The 25,813-nt window shown below is 38.1% G+C and overlaps 1 protein-coding gene across 7 annotated transcripts in view; it reads left to right on the plus strand.

The window, feature by feature from the left end:
* The first annotated feature begins 495 nt into the window (after positions 1 to 495).
* LOC134212438 (putative uncharacterized protein DDB_G0282133) overlaps positions 496 to 25,813 on the plus strand; it is a 289,981-nt gene continuing 264,663 nt past the window's right edge. For 4 of the 7 annotated variants that reach the window (XM_062690298.1, XM_062690296.1, XM_062690301.1 and 1 more), the window contains exon 1: positions 505 to 1,276. The gene's annotated coding sequence lies outside the window, so the exon portion shown is untranslated. Of the gene's footprint in view, positions 1,277 to 12,265; positions 12,579 to 25,813 lie in introns of those variants that run through there. The other 3 variants (XM_062690297.1, XM_062690300.1, XM_062690302.1) reach the window with 2 other exon arrangements.

Consider the following 25,813-nt stretch of genomic DNA (forward strand, 5'->3'; position numbering starts at 1 on the left):
TGCACACAAAACCACAAACTGTATCATCCAAAACCACTTTAACGCCATCTATCCACAACGTTTAAAAGCTTCCTCGACGGTACCACCAATATTACAATAAGATACAGGGAATGATTATAACTACAGTCGAACCAGTCAAATGTCAAACGTCATTCAACATCGACAGCAAGAATGAATGAAAACCGAATGAATGACTGGGTGCGACATTTCAGCCCGATCCTCTCACCGAGCGCTCTAGCCGTGGACACAAGGCATTGCACAAAGGGCAGTTTGTACGGTAGTTTGCGTACGTTGGGTTTCTTCCGTCCTTCGCTTGTGTCGCACACACATTCGTGAACGGCATGCGGGAGTGCGGTGAGAAGTGAGCCAGGAGCTGTACTCTTTATCGTGAGTGTTACTTTCTGTGTATTGAATGTGAATCGCGAAAAGATTGTGAGAACGCCGCCATTTACATCAGCACTCACTGTAGGCATATCGATTCGGTTCGGATCGATCACATCTGCTGCATGGATGGAGGTGTGCGCTGTGAGATTCTGCGAGGTGAGCTTCATTCCGGTTCAATCGCCGCCGTCCGCGAAAAGAGTGAATGGTGAAGCTGTGTTGAGTCGTGATTGTGAATGAGTCGAGTTCGTCTCGTAGGTGTAGGAAATTGTCGGGAGCACAAGTGCCAATAAATTATCTCGTGGACGCGCTTATTGGTAGTGTTTTGGGATTTACTCGTGCCACCAAAACATTGAACAGTGACCTATTGGGTAATCGAAGCTGGATGCGTGTGTGATTTCGCGAGTGTATCGCCGATCGGAGGCGATATCGGACGATTTTCTACGAAATGCGTATGGCAGATGCGTGAATCGTGAGATCGAGTTTTCTTCGTGATTGCTTCTTGTGTTCGTAGTACTGCGGTCGTTCGAATCGAATCGGTGGTGGCTGCCTTCTTGCTCGCCCGCTGCTTAGGAAGACCAGCAGGGTGAGGACGAACGCAAGAGGTGGTCTTCATTCTCTTGGTGGTGGATTCACATCGCACAGTGTTGTTCCTCTGAGATTGAGATGGGCACCAATATTTACAACAGTGCTGGACGGTTCCCATAACCATCGCTGGATGGGTTGAGAGTGAGATTTTTGGTTAAGTGTTTGTGAATGAAGCAAAAATGAAAACAGGTTTGAACTGTCAACAAATCTGATCTCGGTTGTGCAGTGTGGTCAGCGTGGACGGTGTGTTGCGTGGTATGAGATTTGTGTGGATACTTACGAAGACAGCAGCATGCAATGAATTCCGGTGAGTTGCACCTTTGTAAACTTTAAACGATTACGTTTGGAAAAGTAAATAAATGGGACAATATTATTAATTTGCGCCATGTAATAGACAATATATTTCCCGATGTGAATCCGAGCTACTCTAATCAGTTTGTTCATTACTTATTTCCAAATATTGTACTTGGTGGTTTCTTCAATATTGAGTAAGGTTTTTTGTACTATATGAATGTATGCTTGCATATTGCATATAAAAAAGATTTTAGAATTCTGGAACTATACAATGACTGGGCTACCAGTAGTTTTGGCGTAATCAGTTAATTAGTTAAACGATTAATCAGATAGAAGGTTGTTGTCAATACATATAACGAAATTTTAATTGCGCTTTTTCATCATGATATGTATTATTTTGTAATTTATTTGAAAGCCTTCTACAGGGTGTCTACTACCTGGAAAAATATGAAAAACCTGGAATTATCAGGGAATCTCTCCCCACCTGGAAAAAACCTGGAATTATCAGGGAATTCCTGACATAATCAGGAAATTTAAATACCCGGTGATCATGAGAGAAATTATCTCTAAAGATGAAAAAATCCTTACAAATATTTGAATAAATATACCAATCATATCTATTAAAAATGTAGTGTACATTAATGGATCGTTGTTCCATAAAAATCGTTTTGCAATCTTCAAAAGAATTCCTTGAGAATTTTCGAAGCTATCCTTGGTAAAATCTAAGAATTTATTCTGGAAGTCAATTAGGAATATCCGGTGGATTTTTCAAAGAAATCACCTGAAGGGATCTTTGAAAAAAAAAAAGTGTGAGTGAATCGTGGAGATTTTTTGCTAAAGGAATTCTTGAAAGAAAAGCCGAAGGGATTTTTCAAAGGAGTTTATAAAGGTATCTCGACGAATTTCCAAAGAATTCTTAAAAGCAGAATATCCGGAAAAACTCTTCCAGGTGTTTTCTAAAGTTCTCCTCAAGATACTTGCAAGAGTTCCTAAAAATCCCAAGGAATTTCAAAAGAATACCCGAAGCATTTTCCGAAGGTGTTTAAAGTAAAACCATATGTTAATAGAACGCTAGTGGCGCTGTAACCATTAAAATTATTCTGCCAAAATATGCTTCAATAAGCTTAATAACCTACTCATATTACGATTAGATTATTTATCGTAATAAATATCGTGTTAAAGTGGAGAAAGAGAATTGTACGCATGGGGATGGCATCAGGTTGTTGTTTATCATGACATTTATGATCATAAATGGCGTTATCTGAATATGCCATAAATTGATCGCTTGACACTTATAGTCCGGTACCTTTTGCCAGGTCTAAACAAACTAGATGTTGGTCACAACTAGAACAAACTAGATGTTGGTCACGCGAACAAGAGCAACAATAGTAATCTCGGTGTACCCCAGGTATAAGGACGTTAGGCATGAGTACGTTAGGCATAAAGGATGTAAGCATAAAATGTCCAAAAACAGCTCACGACAAAAAGGAGACATGCTAACGTCCTTATGCCAACGTCATGGACCCAGAAATCTCATATTTTGCATCAACAAATTTCCTGAAGGAGTTTTCGCAAGAAGTTCTGAAGGAATTTTCCCAAACATTTTCCCGAACAATTCCTAAGAGGATTTCCTGTCCATGGATAAATTGACGTTGATATTTCAAGTGTCTTAAAAGATTTTTATTTTATTTTATTTTTGTTGTTTAATAGAGTGCTTTTTTCAAACAAAGGTTAAGTTCAACACTAAATTAAAAATTAAGATATTTTTCCATTTTTATATCTCCTTCACAAGAATACAATGTTATTTTAATGGTAATGGTTTGAAAATAAGCTCCGTAGAGAAACTTTTATCATCATCTACTTAAATAAGGTCAAAGTTATACCAAACACTTGAGGTACATGCCTCCAAGTTAACTAATGGTTAGTGTCGCACGATCTAAAACAACTGCCTATTGGTAAATTTGGAGGTTGCAGGGTCAGTAGGGTCTAACTAACATAACTCTATACTAAAAGACCCTAAACAAACGCTTATCCAAATAGCATAATCTATTTATACGTGTAGTAGTAGATACAATTCATTTTGTACGTATAGTGAAGTAGAATTTTAGTAGTGAAAAGTAGAATTTGTAGATTTACTAATTTGCATTGGAGATAGTAAGATATCATTATATCTTCTCGATAATTTTTATTTTGATCTCTCTAGCTGCATGGATCAACGCAAAAAAACTGTTTCTCTTCCTTTCATTAGAGGAGAAAAATTAGGGATATATAGGGACATGACTTAGTGTTTCTCGTATAAGACAAATTCGTTGACCTTTACCTTATAATAAAATAAATGACCGATAGTAAAATAAATGACGAAATTTAATGATATCAAAAAATAAAAACGAAAATAAATACATGACCATCGGTGGAAGAAAGACAAGAGACAGAGTTCTGTTTAGAATAGTTAATTGAGACCATTGTCACCAAGACAGAGAATAACTATCATTATTGCTACAAGACTAATAACTTGACCACTTACGGAAATGAGGATAGACCATATGATGCGTTCATCCACTATTATATTGAATATTGTATACACTGAATCTGAATAAGTGAATTTTAGACCTCATTATTTTAATAAATAAAGGTTTGAATATTAGAAAAGGGAATAGAACTTGACCAAAAAAAGCAATTACGGAACAACTGGACAGAAATTTTGTATAATGATCACTATTAGACTACTGAAACTTTAACATACATTACGTATGAAGGATACAATTAACTTGACGACGTACTGACAAACATCCGATACTCAACGTGTTAAAATAAGAGAAGCTCTTCAATGTGTCCATTTATTACAATATAAATTAATCTATTTTGAAACTCTACAGAATGATATCATTACATCTTTATCTGAAATTGTTACTTGAAATGGGAAAGTACCACGTTGTCAACATAGACTACTATTAGGTATTGAATGTCTCCAAGTAACTAATAATTAAATTTATATGTTAACTACTTATTCAGAAAACATCTATGTACATGTTGAGCTTCCATTATTTGTTCGGTTTATAATTGACAGACTGTAGATAGAAAGAATAATGTATCGGTATGATCACAATACAAACCCAGGCCGCAGTGACCTAGTGAGCAACATAGCTCGAGTCGTCTGCTAGTATTGTGTATCACATGGAGAGCCCAGCCGAGATACCAGTCTATTAAGACTACAACTGGTCAACTCTCGGAAAAAAAAAAAAAAAAACAATTCCTTAAGAGGATTTCTTAAGTTTCTTTAAAAAAAATGACAGAAATTAAATTCAAAGAAATTTCCGAAAGAATTTTTAACCTAAATTCAAAAGGAGGAATTAAAAAAAAAATTAAAGGAATCGCCAAATCCATCTCTAAAGCAATGTCGGGCACCATTCCTTGAGATGTTTTCTAAAGTTTTTGCAAAGAAATTTTCAAATAAAATCCTTATGGAAGTTCTAAGAGAAATTCTGAATCAATTCTTAAGGTTCCCTCTTTGAAGGAATTTCTGTAATCATTTCCATTCCAGATTTTCCAATGGGATCTATGGAGAAATTTTCAAAAGAATCCTGGAGGAATTTCTTATGCGTTTCCTGAAGGAATTTTTGATTGAATGGCTGTAGTAATTCCTGGGAGAACTTGCGCAGAAATTTCTGGAAGAATTTATTAAGTAATTTACAACATTGTTTTTGTGAGTCAACCAAAATTTTTGTTTAGATTCATTTCTTTGTTTAGAATCTATTATTTTGCTGCTAAAATCTATATATGGCAAGTTTGTTTTTACCTGGAAATTAATGTAAAACAAAAATCAGGGAATTTTGTTTTTGCAGATGAGTAGACACCCTGCTCTAGGAATTCCTTGAAATGTCTCTCCAGAAACTTCAACTTCCGGGAGGTCTTGAGAATATCCGAAGAAGCATGATAATGGATCGACTGTAATCTCGATATTGCAGGATTTTTTTTGGCACTGTAGTAAAACAAAACCCTGTTTTGACTGACTCTAGAATTGAGTCTGAATGTCAAATAGATTAATTTTCAAAATAAATTAAGTATGAAACACTGAAGGAATTTCCATAGGAACTAAAACAAAAATTTACAACATTCTAAAATCTGAGCAAAAATCCTTTTCGATGTTCTTCCTTAGCGATTGTTTATGGTATTAATTTTAGGTAAATCTTGGAAAATTTCTTAATGAACTCATCCGAATTTTTTTTTTTGGTAATTATCTCGGAAATTCCATCAGGTATTCTTTTCAATATTCTTTTGTAAACTTCTTTGGAAATCTATAAAGGAATTTTTTTGGAATTTTTTTTAGAGATTCCTTCAGAAATTCCGTTCATGATATTCTTCGGGAATTCCATCGGAAAGTTATACAGTAATTTATTGTAGAATTAGTAATCATTTCAAGAATTCCACCAGTAATTGCTGCAGGTAATCTTTTGGAGTTTCCTCCATGAATTTCTTCCAAACCAATAGGATGCAATTCTAAGGAATTTTATAGGAATTTACGAACAAATTTTCAAAATAAATTAAGTAGGAAACACTAAAGAAATTTTCAAAAGAACTTCAGCAGAAATTTCCGACATTTCAAATTTTACCAAAAATCCCTTTCGACGTTCTTCTTTAAGAAAACCCTTTTTTTTAGGCAAACCTTGAAAAATTCCTCAATGAATTCATCCGGAAATTTTGTTGGTAATTTCCTCAGAAATTCCATCAGGTATTCCTTTCAATATTCTTTTGTAAACTTCTTTGGAAATCTATCAAGGAATTTATTTGGAAGTTTCTTTTGAAATTCCTTCGGAAATTCTATTAAGAATTTCTTTGGTAATTCATTTAGGATATTCTTCGGGAATTTCTTCAGAACATTCTATAGGAGTTCCTTTTCAATTTTTTCAGGCACTCCTTTATAAATTCCGTCAGAAGTTCCTTCAACATTTCTTAAGGAATTCCTTCGGAAAAATGTTTAATAATTCCTTCAGAATTTTCTTTACCAATTTTTTCATAAAGTTCCATGAAAGATTATTTCGAAAATTATTTAAGTAATTCTTAAAGGAATTCACTTCCTAAAGTATTTCATCGTGGAAAATTCTTTTTTCTACTTCTTGCAGATATTATTGCCCCGAAAATTCCTTCACAACCTTCATTAAAATTTCCTTCGGTGTTTTATCAAGAAATTCATTTGGAATTTCTTTACAAAATTCTTAAGAATTTTTTTGGAATTCCTTAAGAAACTCTTTAAAGATTTCTTTTGGAATTCCTCCGAGATTTTTTTTGCAAATTACTTTAGGAAATTCGTTTTGAAAATTTTCTTGGAAAATGGGTTCCATCAAAAAAACATTCAATCATTCCATTTTTTAGCGAAATTTCTTTTCAGGAATTCCGATGGAAATGCTTCCACGAGTTTTTTTTTTCCGTAATGCCATCTGAAATTTATCAACCCAATGTTTTCGCTCGAAACAATTATTTTGCTTTCTAAAATCGATCGGAACATGTCTTGGACATTTAGAAATTTAAATTTGAGATTTCATTCATTTTACAATTTATGGAATTTCCAATTCCAATTTCCCTTCCAATTTAATCTCAATGTAATGACCTAACTGCACGTATCCATGCATTTATTTGCTTAACTGATATAGATTTAACCAAAAATTTACATTGTTTCGCAATTTTATCGATAGCATTGAAAACAGCCTGAAAGTTGGCAATTAATGGTTTATCCATACTGTACATGAGGTGACCAATAAATGTCTGATGCAGAAAAACATGACTTCATTTTGATCACTCCTTTTTCATCCGTCTCAAGTTCATGTTAAGCGATTGGAATCTATCAGTATCTCAATTACAATCAAACTTTGGCTGTAAAACCTCAAGATTTCTGTTTGAGCCAACTTAAACATGCTTCAGGTGCATGTTACGAAGAGTCTTATAATGCATGTGCTCCTGAATTCTTGCGTTCCAGCAGGCGCTTTGGTAGAAAGTTTTACATTTTAGATAACTTAAAAGATAAATAAGATAAATAAATAAAATGGTTAGTGAATTCTTATCAGGAGCCGCTAGAGTTGACACAGTATGGTCACACTTTTGATAAAATTTTCCCTATACAGTTTTTAAAATTGATCGAAGAAGCTCATGCTTGTCCAAAACATACACATGTTTAAAATATATCATTCACCCTACATAAATGTGTAGATTTTTTAAAATTATCTTTAAACCACATTTAAACATGCATTGAAGTTAATATTATTGATCAACATTTGAAATTTTTCGAAATCTTAAAATTTAATCATTGCATCCCTTCTAAAGGCGGTCTTGGGCGTTAGAGGGTTAATAACCTTTTCGGTAACTATTTTATTCCTAAATTAAATTCTAGGAAAAAAGCAATTGAAAAATTTTAGTCGTTCTTTTAATTTTTGTAAATAATACCGCAAGCAATAATGATTTTTTATGGAATAACTTTCACCGCCTGTGAATTATTATTATATTTTAGAATTATATTTTGAAAGCCTTTTCGGATGAGTTTCGTTCACGTATTTTGTCTTCCCAAGGCATAAACTGATTCGTACTTGTGAAACAAATTGGAAAATTGAAAATAAAAAATTATTGATTTTGTCACATTTCCTATTTGAACACCCCAAAATTCACCAAGAGGGTGATAAAATCAAGATATTACTGTAATAATGAAATTCTCGAAAGAAACTTATTGGATTTTTCAGAAATTCTTCAAAAAATATTGAAGATATTCTTTCGAAAGTTCTTTAGAATTTCATAGAATCGGTTTTTTTCACGGAAAATCCCTCTGAATTCTAAAAAAAAGTCTCCCGAACTTCTGCAGAAAATTCTTATGCGAAAAATAATTTTTTAATTCTGCTTTTTTTTCTATTTTTTTTATAATCAACAGGAATTTCTTACGTTTCCCACGGGTCATTTTTTATGATTTATTCTTGCAGAAAACTTATCTTAATCTCTTGCTCTTCGAATAAATCTACCAAAATAAATGTTCTCAAAAAATATTGTTGATTTAATCTTGGTAACACGGTAAATTGTCCTGAATTTTCGCTAGTAAGGGTACTTTTCATTTGTTGGGTGCTTAACCTTAACCGATTTGCAGGCAAAAATTGTATTGTGTCTCAGTGTTTCTTATTCAAAATTGGCCAAATCGAAGTATTGGATCAAAAGTTATGTCAAAATACTAATATCAAAACCTGTTTATGCATATCCGATTTGCTTGCAACAAGTTGCTTTCGGCAGGAAATTCTACAATACATACTTATAAACAAATGTGGAAAATAAGACCTATCCATCTATTAGTGTTATGTAAGACTTTTTTATGTTTCTCAACCCTTTAGAACGAACGAGAAAGGGATCATCACCGTTAGGTGAATTGATTAGGGCTTTTAAAATATTTTATCCCTTCTTCAAGCAACATTAAATCGTCAATTGAGTGTCCGTTTTTAAAGAATCTCATTCTGTATTTTTCTGAAATTTTTATATGTGTAGTTTCTACACCTTTTCCCTGTTTTTTACAAATAGCGTCATTGGTTATCATACCCTATGAATTAATGAATTAGTTCATTCAGGGAAGTTCGCGAATTGCGTAGCTATATATGATCGGTACCTTTAATTATTTTTGTCCCTCAACACATACTTGTTCAATGAGATGACTCTCCATGCATTCGCCATGTAGAATAAACACATTGCTGGTGTGTGTGTGTTGGGCAATGCAAAACAGAGGCTCGTTCTGTACCGATAGAAACATCTTATACTGTCCCGAGTAAATGGAAATGGTAAACAACGTATTTGATTCACTCATTTGAACGCCGAATAGTGAATCTAGTCAGCCATTTTCCCCTTTCGTTTATTTCAGTGTCAGTAAAATCTGTAAATCTATGGCTAGTGTTAAAATTTTAGTAAACACATTAATTGGCCTAGAAGACGAAACACAACTACCAGACAAACAGAAAGAACAAAGAAAAAGGTAAATAAGAACAATGAAAAGTGAGGAAGGAAGTGAGGTTAGGTGTAGGGACGTCACGGGTACTAATGGTGTGTGTGAATAGGTCCACACAAAGGACCTTTTTGTTATTTCTCCTAGCGCCCGGCGGATCCTTACATGCCAAAAAGTTCCGCGATTACGCCTAGAGAATATTCATAGTCAAGTCAACCACAATCGCCATCTTGTTTGTCCGGCGTGTTAGAATAGTCGTCGCTCCTCGTGGCGTGAATCTTCGACAAAACAACCCAAGTTAACCAACAGCGGCCAATGGGCCAATCATACCGGCAATCGTCGGCAATTTTCATGAAACCCGCTGGGAACTGATCCGCATCAACAGTCCGACCTCCCGGCAACCGCAAGATGCCGCATCAAATCAATCAAACCCTCGTTGGCGACTGCCAACTCGACACAATGGACTCTATCTGGTAACCGCTGGCTATTACCGAGCATCGCCCATCTCACGACAACCGCCGGCTGGCCAATGTCGTCCGTAATCACCTTCCACTTCAAAGAATCCGGATTCGCACCATCCAAAACAAAACACCACCCAAAGCATGCATGCAATTCAGTTGAGTACCTCATGTGCTGTCATGATAGGATAATAAACCCTTTTGTTATCTAATCGAGATTCAGATGTAGCGATTTATTTAGAGACTACGATCCTTCTTTCAAGGAATGCATTTGCCCGGCAGATGGCAAGAGAAAATATGACTTCTTTCAAATCAGGTATTTGCTTGGTTTAAAGTAAGGAGAGGTATGATCTATTCTTGAGGAATTCATTTCCCGGTAGAAGGCAAAAGAGGATATGATTTATTTTTTCGAAGCGAGAATGAATAAAATCGATAAATAGAAATAATGTCTTCATGTATGAGCGAATGAGATTCCTTTTCAAAAAATATTTTTCAGAACGCATAAGCGAATAAGATTTCTTTAACTAATAAAAAGGAAAAATGCATAAATGGGCAGGTTTTCCTTCATGCCAAAACATTATGCCAGACAGGGTACAATCAGATGAATCGTTACATATATTTTTTAAAGAGCATTTTTACTGTTTAGTTTAGTTCTATCCCAATTATAAATTTTTATTTTTTATCATACTCTTAGCCAAGTCATATCAATTATGTAAATACTGTGCATAATTAATTTATTTAAAATGAAAAACTGTCGACTGATAATTTGAACTTGAAAAGGCAATATACATCCTGTCAAAATGTTTTGCATCTCAGAATATAGCAATTTAAATCAACCCAGAGACTAAGAAAGACATATCCTCGAACCAACACTACTTCCAGCCGATAATTAATAACAATCCTTGAATAAATTCCAGAGAATATTCTGGGGGCTTCTGGATATCCTGCACGAATTTTCTGAGGAGTTCGTGAAGAAATTACCGAAAGAATTCATGTTTTAGAACCCAATTGAAAGTAATTATGGCACTCCCTGATTAAGTGTCGGTTCGTTTGTTGGACCTAGAATACAAAACCTTTTATGTTTGTTTTATTATTCATCTTTCTTGACGATGAAAGTCCGACATATTCATTGATTGGCCTATCGATTGTTTGGGGCGCGCGCATCGAATTTGGTCGAGTTTGACATATGTTCAGTGCTACTCGTGTTTCTCTTTTGAAATACCTATTCAGATTGCTATCTGAAATCAAGATGGGTGTGGTCCTTGATTTCAATCTAGGATGAAAATCACCAAAGCATGAAGATTACTCTCCCTGGCCAGGCCCATCTTCACCGTAACTTGGGAGGGGAAGGAAGTGTTGATGCAGTACTTACTTAATGAGAGGCCCCGGCTCAGTGAGATCCTCATAAGTACCACAAATTGACCATGGCAGATCTTACACCGTAAGTAACGATAACACACAACGCAAAGGTGTTTACCCGGCATTACGGGGATTATACATGGCAAGTGAAATGAACAAATTTGACTTCTTTCAATTTAACTTGAACGAAAAGAAAGATGAACATGAATAATTAAACTAAGTTCTCGAGCAACATATGATTAGGGCCGAAAAACCAACAATGCTGAACCGAGAAAAATGAGCTTCGAGTTTTCTATAAGTAATTTAATTCATTTATTGAAGTAGAAGCTCATTTCATTGCAAAAACCATGTCAATGCCATACGTAAATGGTTATATTATAACAGCAGATAAAGATTAATTGAAAAACTATTCGAAATCTTCAAAATTTCAGCTAAAACAAAAGTCGCGCCGTTTACTCGCATTACCGGCAACACGTCTGGTTTTTAAGCCGTTTGCTCAAAGCTAGTAACACCATCGGATTTGTTTAGATTTGTTAGCCAGAGTAGTTCTGCTATGCGACATATCAAAAACCTAGTAAGAATAAACATTTTGAAATAACTTGAAGCTAGTTTTTCTAAATAAACAATATAAAGTGAACGGCCTAAAAACCAAAGCAAACATTCCGCATGGTAGTTGAGGGCGCCAACAAAGGACTTAAAAAACCACTATGGTGCAAATTGTTCATGAGACGTTCACTCAAAATAGCAATAAATGTGTTTCTTAAGAGTTAATAAGTACGGAGTTTCACCTACGATAAAGAATCATTTACAAAGCAATCGTTTATGCTAGAAAATGATAAATCATGGTTTTGGTTTATAAGCCGTAATCATATGCTACGTTAACAACTGTTGTTCAATTCACTTGCCCTGTCAAAACGTAGCATTAGTCTACGAAGCGCTTTTCAGCAGTTGTTTGATTAATGGAAATTCTCCGTTTGTTATTTTCCACTACTCTGGCTACGTCCGCACAGCGAACACATTCAAAAGTGTCGAACAAAGATCCATCTCACCAGATCTCCCTCCTCACTTGATGCGGTGAGCTCGCCAATGTAGGGTGAATTGAACGGCTAATATTGCCATACGATGAACGAACGGCCGAGCCGCCGCAGAGCAAATCTACATACACACAAAAGGCTGTCGAGCGAGGGTATCCTGCCCGTACGGCTACGAAGTACTCTGTAGAGTAGAACGCGCGGTGGTATTGCCAAGGCGAAGGACTAGAGTTTCCCGTTCGGATAGGTTTTCATTGAATTTTTCCGGTTGCTTGATGCTTGCGGTCACGCAATTATCTCCAAGATGTAGGACCCACTAGTGACAGATCGAGAATCGCGACGGAATGTGTCCAGTGCCAGAAACAGTGGTTCGAATAGAACTGTGAAGAATTCTAAATTTTCAAGGTCTCCCATTAGAAGTAGGGTTCGGAAGTGCTGTTTGCTAGCGGAAGTTAGTCGTGTTTTGCGTGGCAGAAATTCTTTCCACGAAAATGCTGGAACAATTTGAAGGTAATCTTTGTGGTTTCTAAATCGTTAATAGTGAATCGTAATCGTAGACATTGTCGTTCATTTGACACCGGAAGGCAGAATATCGAACGAGGTCAATCGCTTCCTGCAGGAAGAAAAGTGAAAGCCTTTTCCGAGAGTGCAGAAGTGATTGGCCTCTCTTTCTTTGTGTGGATAACCAGCTACTTTCTATTTTACCGGTGTTCTCGGTGTTCTGATTCTGAACCGAAACGGGCAGCTCAGTTCTAAGTTGTTTCTATTCCATATAAGAATATTGATGGACTGTTCCGAAGGAAAGTGCTACATAGTATCCCAAAATCCATAAAAGTTTTTTCATCCGGAAAACATTCCTTCACAGTAGAAAGTTTTCCGACGGATCATTAAACCAGAGATTTGATTTTCCTGTTCCTTGCAAAACAAAGACACTGGCCGAGGCATGCGTATTTTGTGGGATGTGATGGCGAGAAAGAGAGTCTAGGCAGCGATGTGTGGCACCACAACGCACACCGATGTGGAACCAATGTTGATGCTCTCTCGGGTTCCGATGGCGGAAGTGCGATGAGCAGCAGCGGACACGAGAAGTTCAGTGAGTGCAGTTTGTGTATTGCATAGAGGAGAGCAGATTTTTTCGTCCGGTGATTTTATGGACTAAAGGGATTTATCTCTGTAGGGAATGGATGTGGTTGGTAGGCTTGTTTTCAATGAAAAATATTTGAAATATTTTATGAACTGTATTCAAAGATGTTCATTGAGTTTATTGATATGCAATTGGATTCCCAGACAAAGGATAGTAAAAAATAGGAAATTTTGGCTCAAAATTAACTTTAAATTATGCTTCCAGAAGTTCTCAAATATGAATAAGACAAATTATTGAAACAAATTTTGAATTGATCTTCAAATAAACTTGAGATTACTAAAATAAAAAAAAGTGAACTGTAATAATATGAATAAATGATCTCCCAGGACTTTTCTAATCTCTCAGCGCATAAGTACTGATAAAATAAATATAACTTTTTTTTAGGCATGATGAGTGAAATTCAAGTTCAATGGTAAAATTTGTTCATAGGAAACATTCACACTCGATTAGTTTTTTTTATATCTTCTTCTTCTTATTGGCATTACATCTCCCACTGGGACAAGGCCGCCTCGCAGCTTAGTGTTCATTAAGTACTTCGTTCCACAGTTATTAAGTGCGAGGTTTCTATGAAAAAATTACCATTTTTGCATTCGTACATCATGAGGCTAACACGATGATAATTTTATGTCAAGGGAAGTTCAGACAATTTCCAATCCGAAAATTGCCTAGACCGGCGCCAGGAATCGAGCCCAGCTACCCTCAGCATGGTCTTGCTTTGTAGCCGCGCGTCTTACCGCACGGCTAAGAAGGGCCGTTTTTTATACACATATCTTTATTAAGGAGATTTTCAGCCCTAGGATGGCTCGTCTCCGACTCGATTAATTATACTGATCCTGGCCAAAAGCTTTGGGAGTTTATTAATACAAATCAAAGGTTACCCTTAATCTTTGTAAGTGCTTTCTTTAATGGTTACTGGAAAACATCTGGAAAGATCAGTGAGATATAAAAGTTATAAACAATATATCGGGACTGATTTGCGATTTGGGCGTAACTTATTTTGTAAACAAACATTGTTCTATCGATTCCGTAGAATGCAAGCATTTTACTCCAAAACTAATTCCCTTATCTGATAGAGGAAAGCCTATTCTGTCGGATACATACGTTGGTTTTCTCAGAAAATGCTTGGTTTAGCAGGAATTTGCCTTCCAATGTTTGTTTACAAAATAAGTTACGCCCAAATCGCAAAGCAGACCCGAATATAATATATATAAATACGTCATCGATGGAAAAGAGAAGTCTTGAATGATAAAAATCCAATGAATATTGATTAATAATTATTTTAATGTTAATAGCATAAGCGTAAATAAGGTAGGGGCTAGGGGATGTATGCTTAGTCCTCTCTAGAAATAAACTAGCCCCCCCCCCCTGAGGTTTGCAAAGTTAATACAAAATAGTTATCTCCCATATTCATCCTATCATAACGAAATGAATGGAAGACTAATAGGAAAGAGATGTGCGCAAGGCGACTGCTTTTATCGCCATTTCGCTCAGCGGCGGCGGTGTTTTCTCCCGAATCTTCTCGAGAAAAATAACAGGTATTAAAATCAAATTCTCTCGAAGTTTTTCGAGAAATTCTACAAAATTTCCACGAGATACTCTTAATAACTTAATAACTAACTAATAAAAAATCTTCGCAAATTTCTTGCTTTTCTTCTAAACTTCCACGAATAATTCCTCAGTATTTTCTCAAAAAATCTGCGGAATTTCTAAGGGAAGTTCTTCTAAATTTTATTATGAAATTCTTAAAAATTTCCTAGAAAAATTCTTTAGTTTTTCTTCTGAAAATTCTATGGAATTCTTCGCAGAAATTCTTTAATATCTCTTAGGAACATTCTTCGCAATTGATTCGAAAAAATCTTCGGTTATATGATGGAAAATTCTTCAAAATTTCCTTGATTAGATCTACGAAAATTCCTCCGAAAGTTGTTTGGATCTCCTCTAGAAATTCAACGAAAAAATTGTACTAATTTTTTCGTAAGGTCCCAAGAAGTTTTCTAGGAAACCTCTTCAAAATGAACGCGAGAAATAGTTCAAAATCCCCACTAGGAATTGTTCAGAATTTCACGGAACTTTTCCACGATATTTTTTTCTTGGGATATTCTTTAATATTGACTTGAAACATTCTTCGGATTTTTCCGGGAAATTCTTCAGAACATACTTGATATTCTTAGGAATCATCTAAAAGATCTTCCCTATTTACTTGGGTAATTACAATACATGGAATATCCCCGGAAATTTGTACCATATTTGATCGAAAAACTCCTCGTTATTTCCTTCGGGGGGAATATCTTCGTAATTTTCTCTGAAAGGTTTTCGGAATTGCTTCGGGAAATTCCTCGGAGCGCACACCTCTAAAATGAGCTTATTTTTTATTTCTGAAGTTGTTTTTAACTGCTAACAAAAATGACGGAATGATTATTACAGATAAGATGAAATTCTGAACTCGGCGTGCTGTCAAAGCTACGCGCACTAAGTAAGCTCAGCGACGACAAACCTGACGCCCTGGAATTTTACCGACAGTGCAAAATAGCCATCAGGGAGGCAAAACCTAATGTCGTTTTCGGTTATTGCTGGGTCGAACCTAGTTCTGCCCCGGATCCGCTCTAACAGCTGTCAAAACGTTCGGTTATTCGTTCAGGTTGGATCGCGATCCGCACTAGATCCGACCCAAAACGAACGAGGTTCGCTCTGCCGATTTATCGAGATCGAACCTAGGTTCACCAATACATTCGAACACAAACTGTCAAACAGGTGTTTATAGTGCTGTCCAATGAGCAACTCGAAGTAACTCGAAGTTGTTCCCGTCCTGCTCGTTCTTTTTTGTCAACAAATGGACATGAGAGGGATGGGAATAACTTCGAGCTACTTCGAGCTGCTCATTAGACAGCATTTATGTTTACGCTAAAGGAAAATGAAAACATGAAAGACACGGAAGGGTGCGGATAGGTATTTGACTTTTAATCGTTTTTGTTTCATTTGTTGAATTTATCAATGTTGTTGCTGTCTTGCACGTAAAATGGATTATTTCAATTGTGTGTTGTCTTCAAGTTTCTCTGATGGTGAAATGGATTCAGATACCGAAATATTTTTTGCTGATTACTTCAGACGGTAGCTCCATTATAAACAAAATGATGGTTAAAAATTTTGATGAAAATGTTTGATATGATTGATAAATGATTGATATGATTGAATGTGATGATTGATAAATGCAATGACGAGAAGGTAGCTGTAGCTGCTATTTATTCACTATTACGTTTTTTATCCGATTATATGCTTTAGGTATAATTGCTCTCTCAATGGGAAAATAGCGTACCGGAGTATCGGATTATTATTTATACCAAAATGTTCATACCATTATTTTATTCGTTATTGCAGGTCTATGAATAATTTGTTTAAGGTTACGGATTTGAAGAATATAAACATAATATATTAACCCTTTATAAGGCAGTGATAACTGTATTGCCATCAACAAATGATACGTTTTTCTGATTATTTACAATAGTTTTATTAATTATTCACCTTGCAGAGGGTATATTTGCTACCTAGTAACACTCCAGATGATACTTGGCCAGGAAATAAATTCAAATGTAAATTTAGGAACAGTTTTATACGAATTCAGCATAATTTTAGAGTCGGAGAAGGATTTTTAGTTGTAATTCGTTAAAAACCCGACAAAGACATATTTTACCCCGTTGATATTTATTATGTTGAATCTCCTGTTATTTAGTGGAAATTATGTAGAGAAAAATTATTTGCCTTTCTTGTATATTTGGTTTTTGCAGTTTTGGCGAAATCGCGGTCTATCCCAAAGGATCCCCTCTTGGGAGGAAAATACAAAAATGTTAGTCAACTCTTGTGCGATTTGATTCTTTATTTTAAAATAAAAGGCCCCAAATTTCAATAAATTTTCTATTGGATTTTTTACAAAGTGTTTCCATATTTTCTTGTTCTATTACATTTGAATGGCATAATTGATAACTCAAATGTAACACAATCACTGTTATCCAGAACGCCACTAGAACCAGTATAACAGTTTATCGGGAAACACAGATTGGCATAATTACCGGAAATGTTCCAGATCGCCAAAATTCCTTCACGACAATCCACATTGCCGTCGCCATTCATCACAATCTTCTAATCACATAGATTGGCATAATTACCGGAAATGTTCCAGAGCGCCAAAATTCCTGTCATTTTTAAAATAAACAATTAACAGAAGAAAAATCTGACTTTCCCATTCAATTTATATAATAAGAAACAAAATAACACTAATAACAAAATTCAAAAGATAAAATCTGTATGAAATCTGATAAAATATTTATATTTCTGCCTATCAGCTGGCAGTGCGAACTGAAAACAAAACACATGATAGGGCTTGAGATCTCACTAACACCATCATACTGACTCGATCCCGATTCGTTTTTCGTTCGGTTATTCAGAGTCGGGGTCGGACCTGACCCAGGTCTAAAACCGAAAACGACATAAGCAGTGGCAATCAGCATCAACCCGTCTCAGACCTCCGCCGAACTACTCACAGCCTTTTACAGCAGCTGAGTTGGCCCACGCATTTGTTAAGTGCAATGGTAACTCATCCGGGCCGGATGAGTTGGGGAATCCCATGAATGCCTCCCTCCGGTCGCTAAGGCAGAGGCGCCTCGTCTATACGTTCTACCTGTTCATGGAACAGGTAACCATTTTTAGTTTAGAAGTAGGAAATTAATTTCTTGGCAATTAATTATTAGGACAAATAATGCACTCAGTAAAATTATTTAAACAAAGTTTCACGTAATATTTCCAATGACGATTTAACATCTAATGAAACAAAATATTGCGTAGGCAGAAGTCAACGCCACATACTTGGCGTACAGTCAAATTGCAGCTAAATATGTGTTTCTCCGGCACAGCACACCAGATCACATAGAAAGCTTTTCCCAGTTGTACGATTTATAATGAAGAACCAACAGCAGCGCTGCCAGAAGTCAAATTTAATGTTTTGCGCCATGACAAATGGTTTGAAATGATTTCTCGCTTAACTTTTCAAAAGGACCTAAGTAACATTTTTTTCATGAATTATTTTGAATAGCGCAATCAATAGAACAACATGAAAGCTATTGATTGCTCTATTCAAATTAATTCATGAAAAAATATTATAGGACCTGCTGAAAAGTTAACGAATTCCTTCTTGGTATACTCACTCGTTCTCCGCGCCCAGAGAACCAGCGTGAGCGTTGCCAGCTTTCTCCGTTTCTTCGCATCATCCTCTTTCGCATGCGAAGCAAGCACGTTTTAATGCAAGATCTGCTATGCAGCGCAGGAGTCCAACCCGTTCGACGCGCTGCGAGAACAATCAAAGACGCGACGTACTTTCGGTTAGACTCGGTCGAAGTGTCGGGCTGTGCTTCACCGCAAGACGCGCGCACGCTTTCGTTCTCATATCATACTTCGATGATTGGGAACAGTTTGTTTTTCTTTTTTCTCCTGATGAATATGCATCAAAAACAATATTAAATTAATGTTTGATTTTTCAAAAGAGACATCAAATAATGCTTTTTTACGAATACTCAGAATCAATAAATATAATATTATCAATAAGAAAACTAAATTTGAAAAATTAAATAACTGGAAAACATTCTAAATGTGACTCATTGGTCGTCACAATCTGGGGTCGCATCAAACATTTATACTAATAATGGTTAATAACATTTCTTTCATAGCAACAAAATATGTAAGAGCGGCGATAAGTCCCGTGTACCCCGAATGGCGGAAAAGCCAATTTGAAAGATCTATTAAATTTCGGACGACTTGCGAGAGTTTAAAATTTTATGTGTTGAGTTGTACAAGAAAAGATTGTAATATTAGATTAAACGCACAACTTTCATTCGAAACCATTCAGCTTGATAATTTTTTTTAGCAGGGTGATAGAACAGGTGTACCAAAAGTCCACGAGACGCCCCTGCGCTAAGGACAATTTTCTCAAACTCGTTAACGATCTTTGCAAAAACCTCACGATCCCGGACGAGTGGAGGAAAAGTTTCGTTGTGCCCAACCGTAACAGAAGCGTAACAAGCCGAGAAGTATAAAAAATTTAGACCAATCTCCCTTGCGCGTCCAAAACCGTCGAGAGGATAGTCAACCGACTCCGGGAGAAATTGGAAGCTGACGAAAGGTTCTTTCACCACCAATACGATTTTCGCCCAGGATATAGCACCAGCACATATTTTTCCAACATGAACAGTGTGTTCCAAAAAGCGTATGAGGAAGGCATGCATGTTGAGTTGACCTTGCTTCACTTGTTATTGCCAAGGCTTATAGCAGGACCTGGACACGCTTGGTCCTTAGCAAACTCCAAGAGTGCGGTATCACTGGCAACATGCTTGCTTTCGTTAAAAACTTCCCCACCCGACGAATCTTTCAAATGCTTATTGGCGGCACAGCATCAGACGAGTTCTCCGAAGAAACCGTCGTTCCTCAAGGGTCAGTGCTAGCGAAAACGCTCTTCCTCATCGCTAAGGTTGGGGCTTTCGGCGTTCTTCCTGCGTATGTGTACGTATCCATATATGCCGACGACATTCTCCTGGTCGTGGTCTGCAGGACACCTGGAGGAAACAGGATCAAAACTCAGGTGGCAGTAAGTACCTAAGTACCAGGCTGGGCTTCAACCATCGGTTTTGTAATGAACGCCAGTAAGTGTGTCCGAGGGCACATCTGCAGTGGCCGGCACCAATTAGCAGGACCTTCCATAAAGCTCGGCACGGAAGCCATCACCAACCGGAAGATTCGGGTACTTGGAGTCCACAGCGACCGAAAACTCACGTTTCTGCTGCACTTCCAGGCGGTGAAAGTAGCTTGCAAGTCCCGCATCAGTGTTATGAAAACCCGTGCAGAAAACACCGTACCAACAATAGAACCACCAGACTAAAAGTTGGACAAGCTATTATCGACAGACGCTTGCTTTGTGGTCTCGAGCTAACGTGTCATGCCTGTGAGGGTGAGATATATTAGGAGTTGGGCAATCCACTTTTAGAGTGCATTGATGACAGATATGCAAATATCGTATAACGGTTTGGTTGCCAACACCAACTAGTAAATAGCTGGCCATGAATTTGGCTCTTTCCTCGTGGCACAACGAACGGAGTCGCACGCGCGATTAGACAGCACACCCCGTGTTAGCTCGTTCGGCAGAACTAGGCTGCACAATGCCTACCGGAACCTCGTTAATACTTTCTCGCCCGTCTTCAACAACTACATCCGGTTATCCTCTGGGCTGCATCCGTCCATCCCGCTGAAGCTGCATGCGTTGACGCAGCCATTCTACCCTACCGACGTCGGGTTCTGATGGCCCTCTGCCGCAAAGCCGCCTCTTTTTTGACTGCCATTTCAGAAGAATTCAGGATCCCTCTCCTCGACGCTGCTGACCGGATCCTAAGAAATGTTGCCGGCATCGGTTTCCCTCCAGCTGCGCGGATTCACTGGCACGGAGCGAGAAGCTGCCTCCTGTCAGGATCGACCACACCATTGCCACCCGGTTCAGAAATGGTGAAAACACGGACGGATTAAGAAGATCTGGTCTAGAATTGTTAGGAACCAGAGATCAAGGATGTTATCGATCATTTAGTTACCTGCCTTCGATTATTTAGTAGTTTGTCAATAACTCATTCCAGAGGCCTAATTTCAAAACGTGTTGTATGGTGGACTATTAGTGCGATAGTTTTTCTACAACTCTCCTTAACAGGTCGATGTTCGAATTCCACTATCAAAGGAGCTACGGTGCTAGTTGCTATACTTATACTAAGTGATAACAAAATATGCAATCATTTAGTCTAAGTTACTGCAAAATATGCAATCATAACAAAATATGCAATCATTTAGTCTAAGTTACTGCTACTAGCGCTATAGCTTCGTTATTAATAAAATTCAAACAACGAACTGTTAGGTAGAGTTGTAGATAAACCTTCACACTAGAAGTCCACCATACAACACGTTTTGAAATTTAGCCTCTGAAATGAGTTATTGACAAACTACTAAATGATCGAAGGTAGATTACTAAATGATCGATAACATCCTTGCCAGAGATCCGGTACACCGACGGATCTATCTCCAGCCGCGGGGCCGGTTTTAGAGTTTCCAAACCCAGTCTAAATAGATCAGAAACTCAAGTCAGTCCGTGCAACACCTTTTCGGCTGAAGCCGCTGCCATTTTTGTCGAGGCTACGATAACAAGCCGATTGCGATCCTCACGGATTCAGCCAGTCACTTTGGTCCAGGTAGCTGGCAAAATGGTAATAAGTTTTTCAAGCCGAAATAGCTGAGATAGAAAAAACTTGCAGTGTCGTCGCCCTCCAAGGTAACACAAACATCCATGAATTCAAGGAATTCTCACTGGCATGGCATCAACTATCTGCTTTGTCTGGATCCCTGGCCATTGTGGCATCAATGGTAATGTAGATGCCGATGCCCTTGCAAGCGTTGAACATGAAGGCCGTAGAGTAGGTCCGATTCATCCCGCTAACCGACGTTAAAAAGTCGATAAGAAGTGTCGTCGGCTAGAACTGGGCGCGGATTTGGAGCAGCAACAACTCACTACCGTTAAGGCTCTATAAACCGTAATCAATCCGATGATGACGATGATTTTATTCGAATCCGCACTAATACTAATAAAGTTTTGAACTAAATTCAATATTTTGGGGCTATTTGCCGACTTATCTCAATAATTGCATATTCATTACATTTTCATATTAATTTTTCACTTATTCAAACTAACAATTACTGAGGAATTGCTGGAAAAACGCTGAAAACTGCTTTTCTCCTACACACTTAAATCATTTCACAGATTTCGGTGAATTTTGCTTCAATTCACCGAAATCTCAACAGCAGAATTGTTCGGTAATTATTTCACAAAATTTTCGGCGATTTTTCCTTTGTTCAACTGTCAAAACCACCGAAAATCTGTAAAATTATTCACCGAACAGTTCTGCTGTTGAGATTTCGGTGAAATTCGAAATCTGCGATTTATTTTAAGTGTGTAGACCGTATTTCGTATTTTTATCGAACGCATACTAACTCTAAACGTTCGGAGCAAACACATACACACGCACTTGATTTTTCACTCGATCTTTTCCCACTGTTTCTTTGATTTAATCACTCCTAAAACATATTCACTAACTGAGTTTCACCTTTTTCTTCAATCTTGACTACCAATTAGGGGGAATGACGGCTTTGGCAGGTTTTGTTCTATTATTGTCAGGGGGGTTTTTTATGACTGATTATGCTCAAATTTGGCCTAAACATTCTTTGCATATCGAAGAATATTGTGACCAAATTTCATAAAATTTGATCGACAAAACCCCCCTGCCAATTCTTCTTCGGATTGAAGTCCCAACCCCTCAGTGAAGCGCACATAGTTCAGCTGAGGGGGACCTCAGTCTATTCTATTTTCAGTCATTTTTACATGACACTTTGCCATGATTTCGAAATTTTCTATTGCCTTTTCATCAAGGTTTTAAAAAAAATCGAGTAGGATGGGCTCTGAAATTGCCATATTTTTTATTACTTGGCTCTCGAACTTTTGCATGAAAGGACTGAATGATCCAGCAGGATTCATTAAGGCAGAATATGGCTGGAAAACAGAAAATAGAGCCTATAGGCAGACCCTAAATTTGACCCTCATCCTTTAAATAACAACCACCGGAGAGCAGCAAGATACAAGCCAGGATGAAAGCAGGATACAACGGAACCACACGAAGTTGCAGGAGTTCCAAAAAACCGTCCTCCACAGGAAACCGTGATTTTTACTCCGCCATTCAAAACCCTGTCGTCATTTTTTGTGTTTATTTTATTACTGTTTCGTTTTAACAATTATTATCTTTTGATCAATGTTTTACTTTTACCGTGTCTAGGTTAAGTTATAATTAAATGGCGAGCCGCAAGCAAGGGTGGCCCTTCTGGCCAACTCTTTACCTACCTAAATACCTGGTTGGCTACAGCGTCGATACACCTATGCATGGCGTATTGTAGAGCTGCTCCATAATCGTCGACCTTGGGCGCAATATTTTCTTCTTTGTATACTTGATACAGTTCATGATTCATGCGTCTGCGCCACACACCATTTTCTAGTTTCGCTCCGAGTATTGTACGCAGCACTTTTCGCTCGAAAACCCCGAAAGCTCTCCCGACCGTCTCTTTTAATGTCCATGCTTCATGTCCGTTAAGGGCCACTGGTAGCATCAGAGTTTTGAATAGAGCAAATTTCGTTTCCGTCTGCATGTTACGGGACCTATACTGGTTAGATAATCCGTAAAAGGCCCAATTCGCAGCAGCAATACGTCTTTTCACTTCACGGGAAACGTCATTGTCACATGGCACAAGCGTTCCAAGATAAAGAAATTTTTCAATAACTTCAAACACATCCCCATCAAGCACTACCTCAGCACCAACACCACTAGGTCTTCCTCTATCTCTACCTGCCACCATGTACTTTGTCTTGGTAGAGTTAATGGTTAAGCTTATCCTCGCCGTCTCCCTCTTCAGTGGGACCAAAGCCTCCACTACTGCTCTGCGATCGATTCCAATAATGTCGATATCGTCCGCAAAGCCCAGGAGCATATGGGACCGTGTGATGATAGTGCCGGTCCTCTGCACGCCAGATCTCTCTCTCATCTAAGGTCACAAACGAGGTTGACACTTCGTCTGGAATCCGAATACTTGATTTCGAGCCATCCAGCGTTGCACGTATCAGTCTAATCAGTTTTGCTGGAAAACCATGTTTGGACATTATCTGCCACAGCTCATTTCTCTTCACTGAATCGTACGCTGCTTTGAAATCAATGAACAGATGGTGAGTCTGCAGGTTGCACTCCCAGAATTTATCAAGGATCATCCGCAGGGTAAACATCTGATCCGTCGTTGAACGGCCCTCGCGAATACCTGCCTGGTATTCGCCGACAAAGGACTCCTCAAGCGGTCTCAGTCTGTTAAACAGGATATGCGACAGGATTTTGTACGCCGGATCAGAAGGGTGATCCTACTGTAATTGCCACACTCTAGTCAGTGCCCTTTCTTATAGATTGGCTATATTAGGCCTTCCAACCAGCCGGCAGGCAGTTCTTCATCCTCCCATATTTTCTGGATAATGTTGTGGATTGATTGATGCAGCTGCTCACTTCCGTGTTTGAAAAGCTCGACCGGGATCTCGTCCTTCCCAGCAGCTTTAATGGTTTTCAGCTCATTTAGAGGTTTCTTCGCCTCGTCCAGCGTTGGTGGTTCCACAGCTTGATCGTCGCCGACTATGTCCATCCTGCTCCTTAATACACCTTCGTTTCCACCGTTCAACAAATCTTCGAAGCGCTCCTTCCACCTGACTGCCACCATAGTCTTGTCTGTCAGCAAATTCCCCTCTCAATCATTGCACATGGCGGGCACTGGCGTAGTCTCATGCCGCGCGTCATTGACAGTTGCGTAAATCCTCCGTATATCGTTTCTATCCATGTTCTCTTGCGCTTCAGCTATCACAGTCTCTTCATGTTGACTTTTTTCCTGCGGTGGATTCGTTTCGCTTCTGCCCTTGCTACACTGTACCGCTCTCTGTAGGAACGGGTACGAACCACTAGCATTCGACTCCTAGCAACATTTTTCTCGTCCGTCATTCGCTGGCACTGCTCATCAAACACACCATTTCGTTGGCCGTCGCTGTGCAGTGCTCAACACTTCCTGCGCTGTTGTAGTCACAGCTTCGTGGATATGTTCCCACAATCTGTTGACGTCGTCTGATCCTATCCGCTCGTCCAGCTTCTGGTGGTACTGTTCAGCAAGTCCTTCAACTGTCAAGCGTTGGATATTGAAACGCATCGTTCTGTTGTTTCGTGAATTCGTGACGCTGGAGAGCCGCGCCCGAATTTTTGCAACTGCAAGGTAGTGATCCGAGTCGATGTTCGGACCTCTGAAGGACCTTACATCTATAACGTCAAGTCGCATACCATTATCGTTGGTAGCGGAATGAAGGCTTTCCTTACCAATGACAGGGCGAAAGAAACTTTCTCTTCCGATCTGCGCATTTGCTTCCCCGATGTCAATCTTTACATCGTGTGTTGGGCACTCTTCGTAGGCCTTATCAAGGCTCTCATAGAACTCATCCTTCACGTAATCAGGCTTATCGTTCGTTGGGGCATAGATGCTGATCAGGCTATAGTTGAAGAATTTGTCCTTCATTCTCAACACGCAAATGCAGTCGCTTATCGGCTATAGCAGATGTGGTACTTGAATGAAGTGTTCGCTATGGGGTGGATCCCAAATTCAAAATAATGAAGTTTGATACCCATATTGCTAATATGGAGCGAAAATATTGAACTGGCCAATTTGGGACCGGTTCCCAAATGATCACTTCGAAGAAACCTGTGGTTCGCCATTTCAGAAAACTGGTGTCACCATGATTTTTGGTTCTGATGTAATCTCTATATACAAATCTATCGCAATGGTATAAATAAGAACCAAATAAACGTCATTTTCTCGGATTTAAATCGCCAAAAAATGGAAGTTGTGTTCAAATTTACTGCATCAGCATCTGACCTAGTAACTCACCGGAATAACTCCGATTAAGAGGACCACA

This window comes from Armigeres subalbatus, chromosome 2, assembly GCF_024139115.2.
Source record: "Armigeres subalbatus isolate Guangzhou_Male chromosome 2, GZ_Asu_2, whole genome shotgun sequence".
Classification (NCBI taxonomy): Eukaryota; Metazoa; Arthropoda; class Insecta; order Diptera; family Culicidae; genus Armigeres; species Armigeres subalbatus.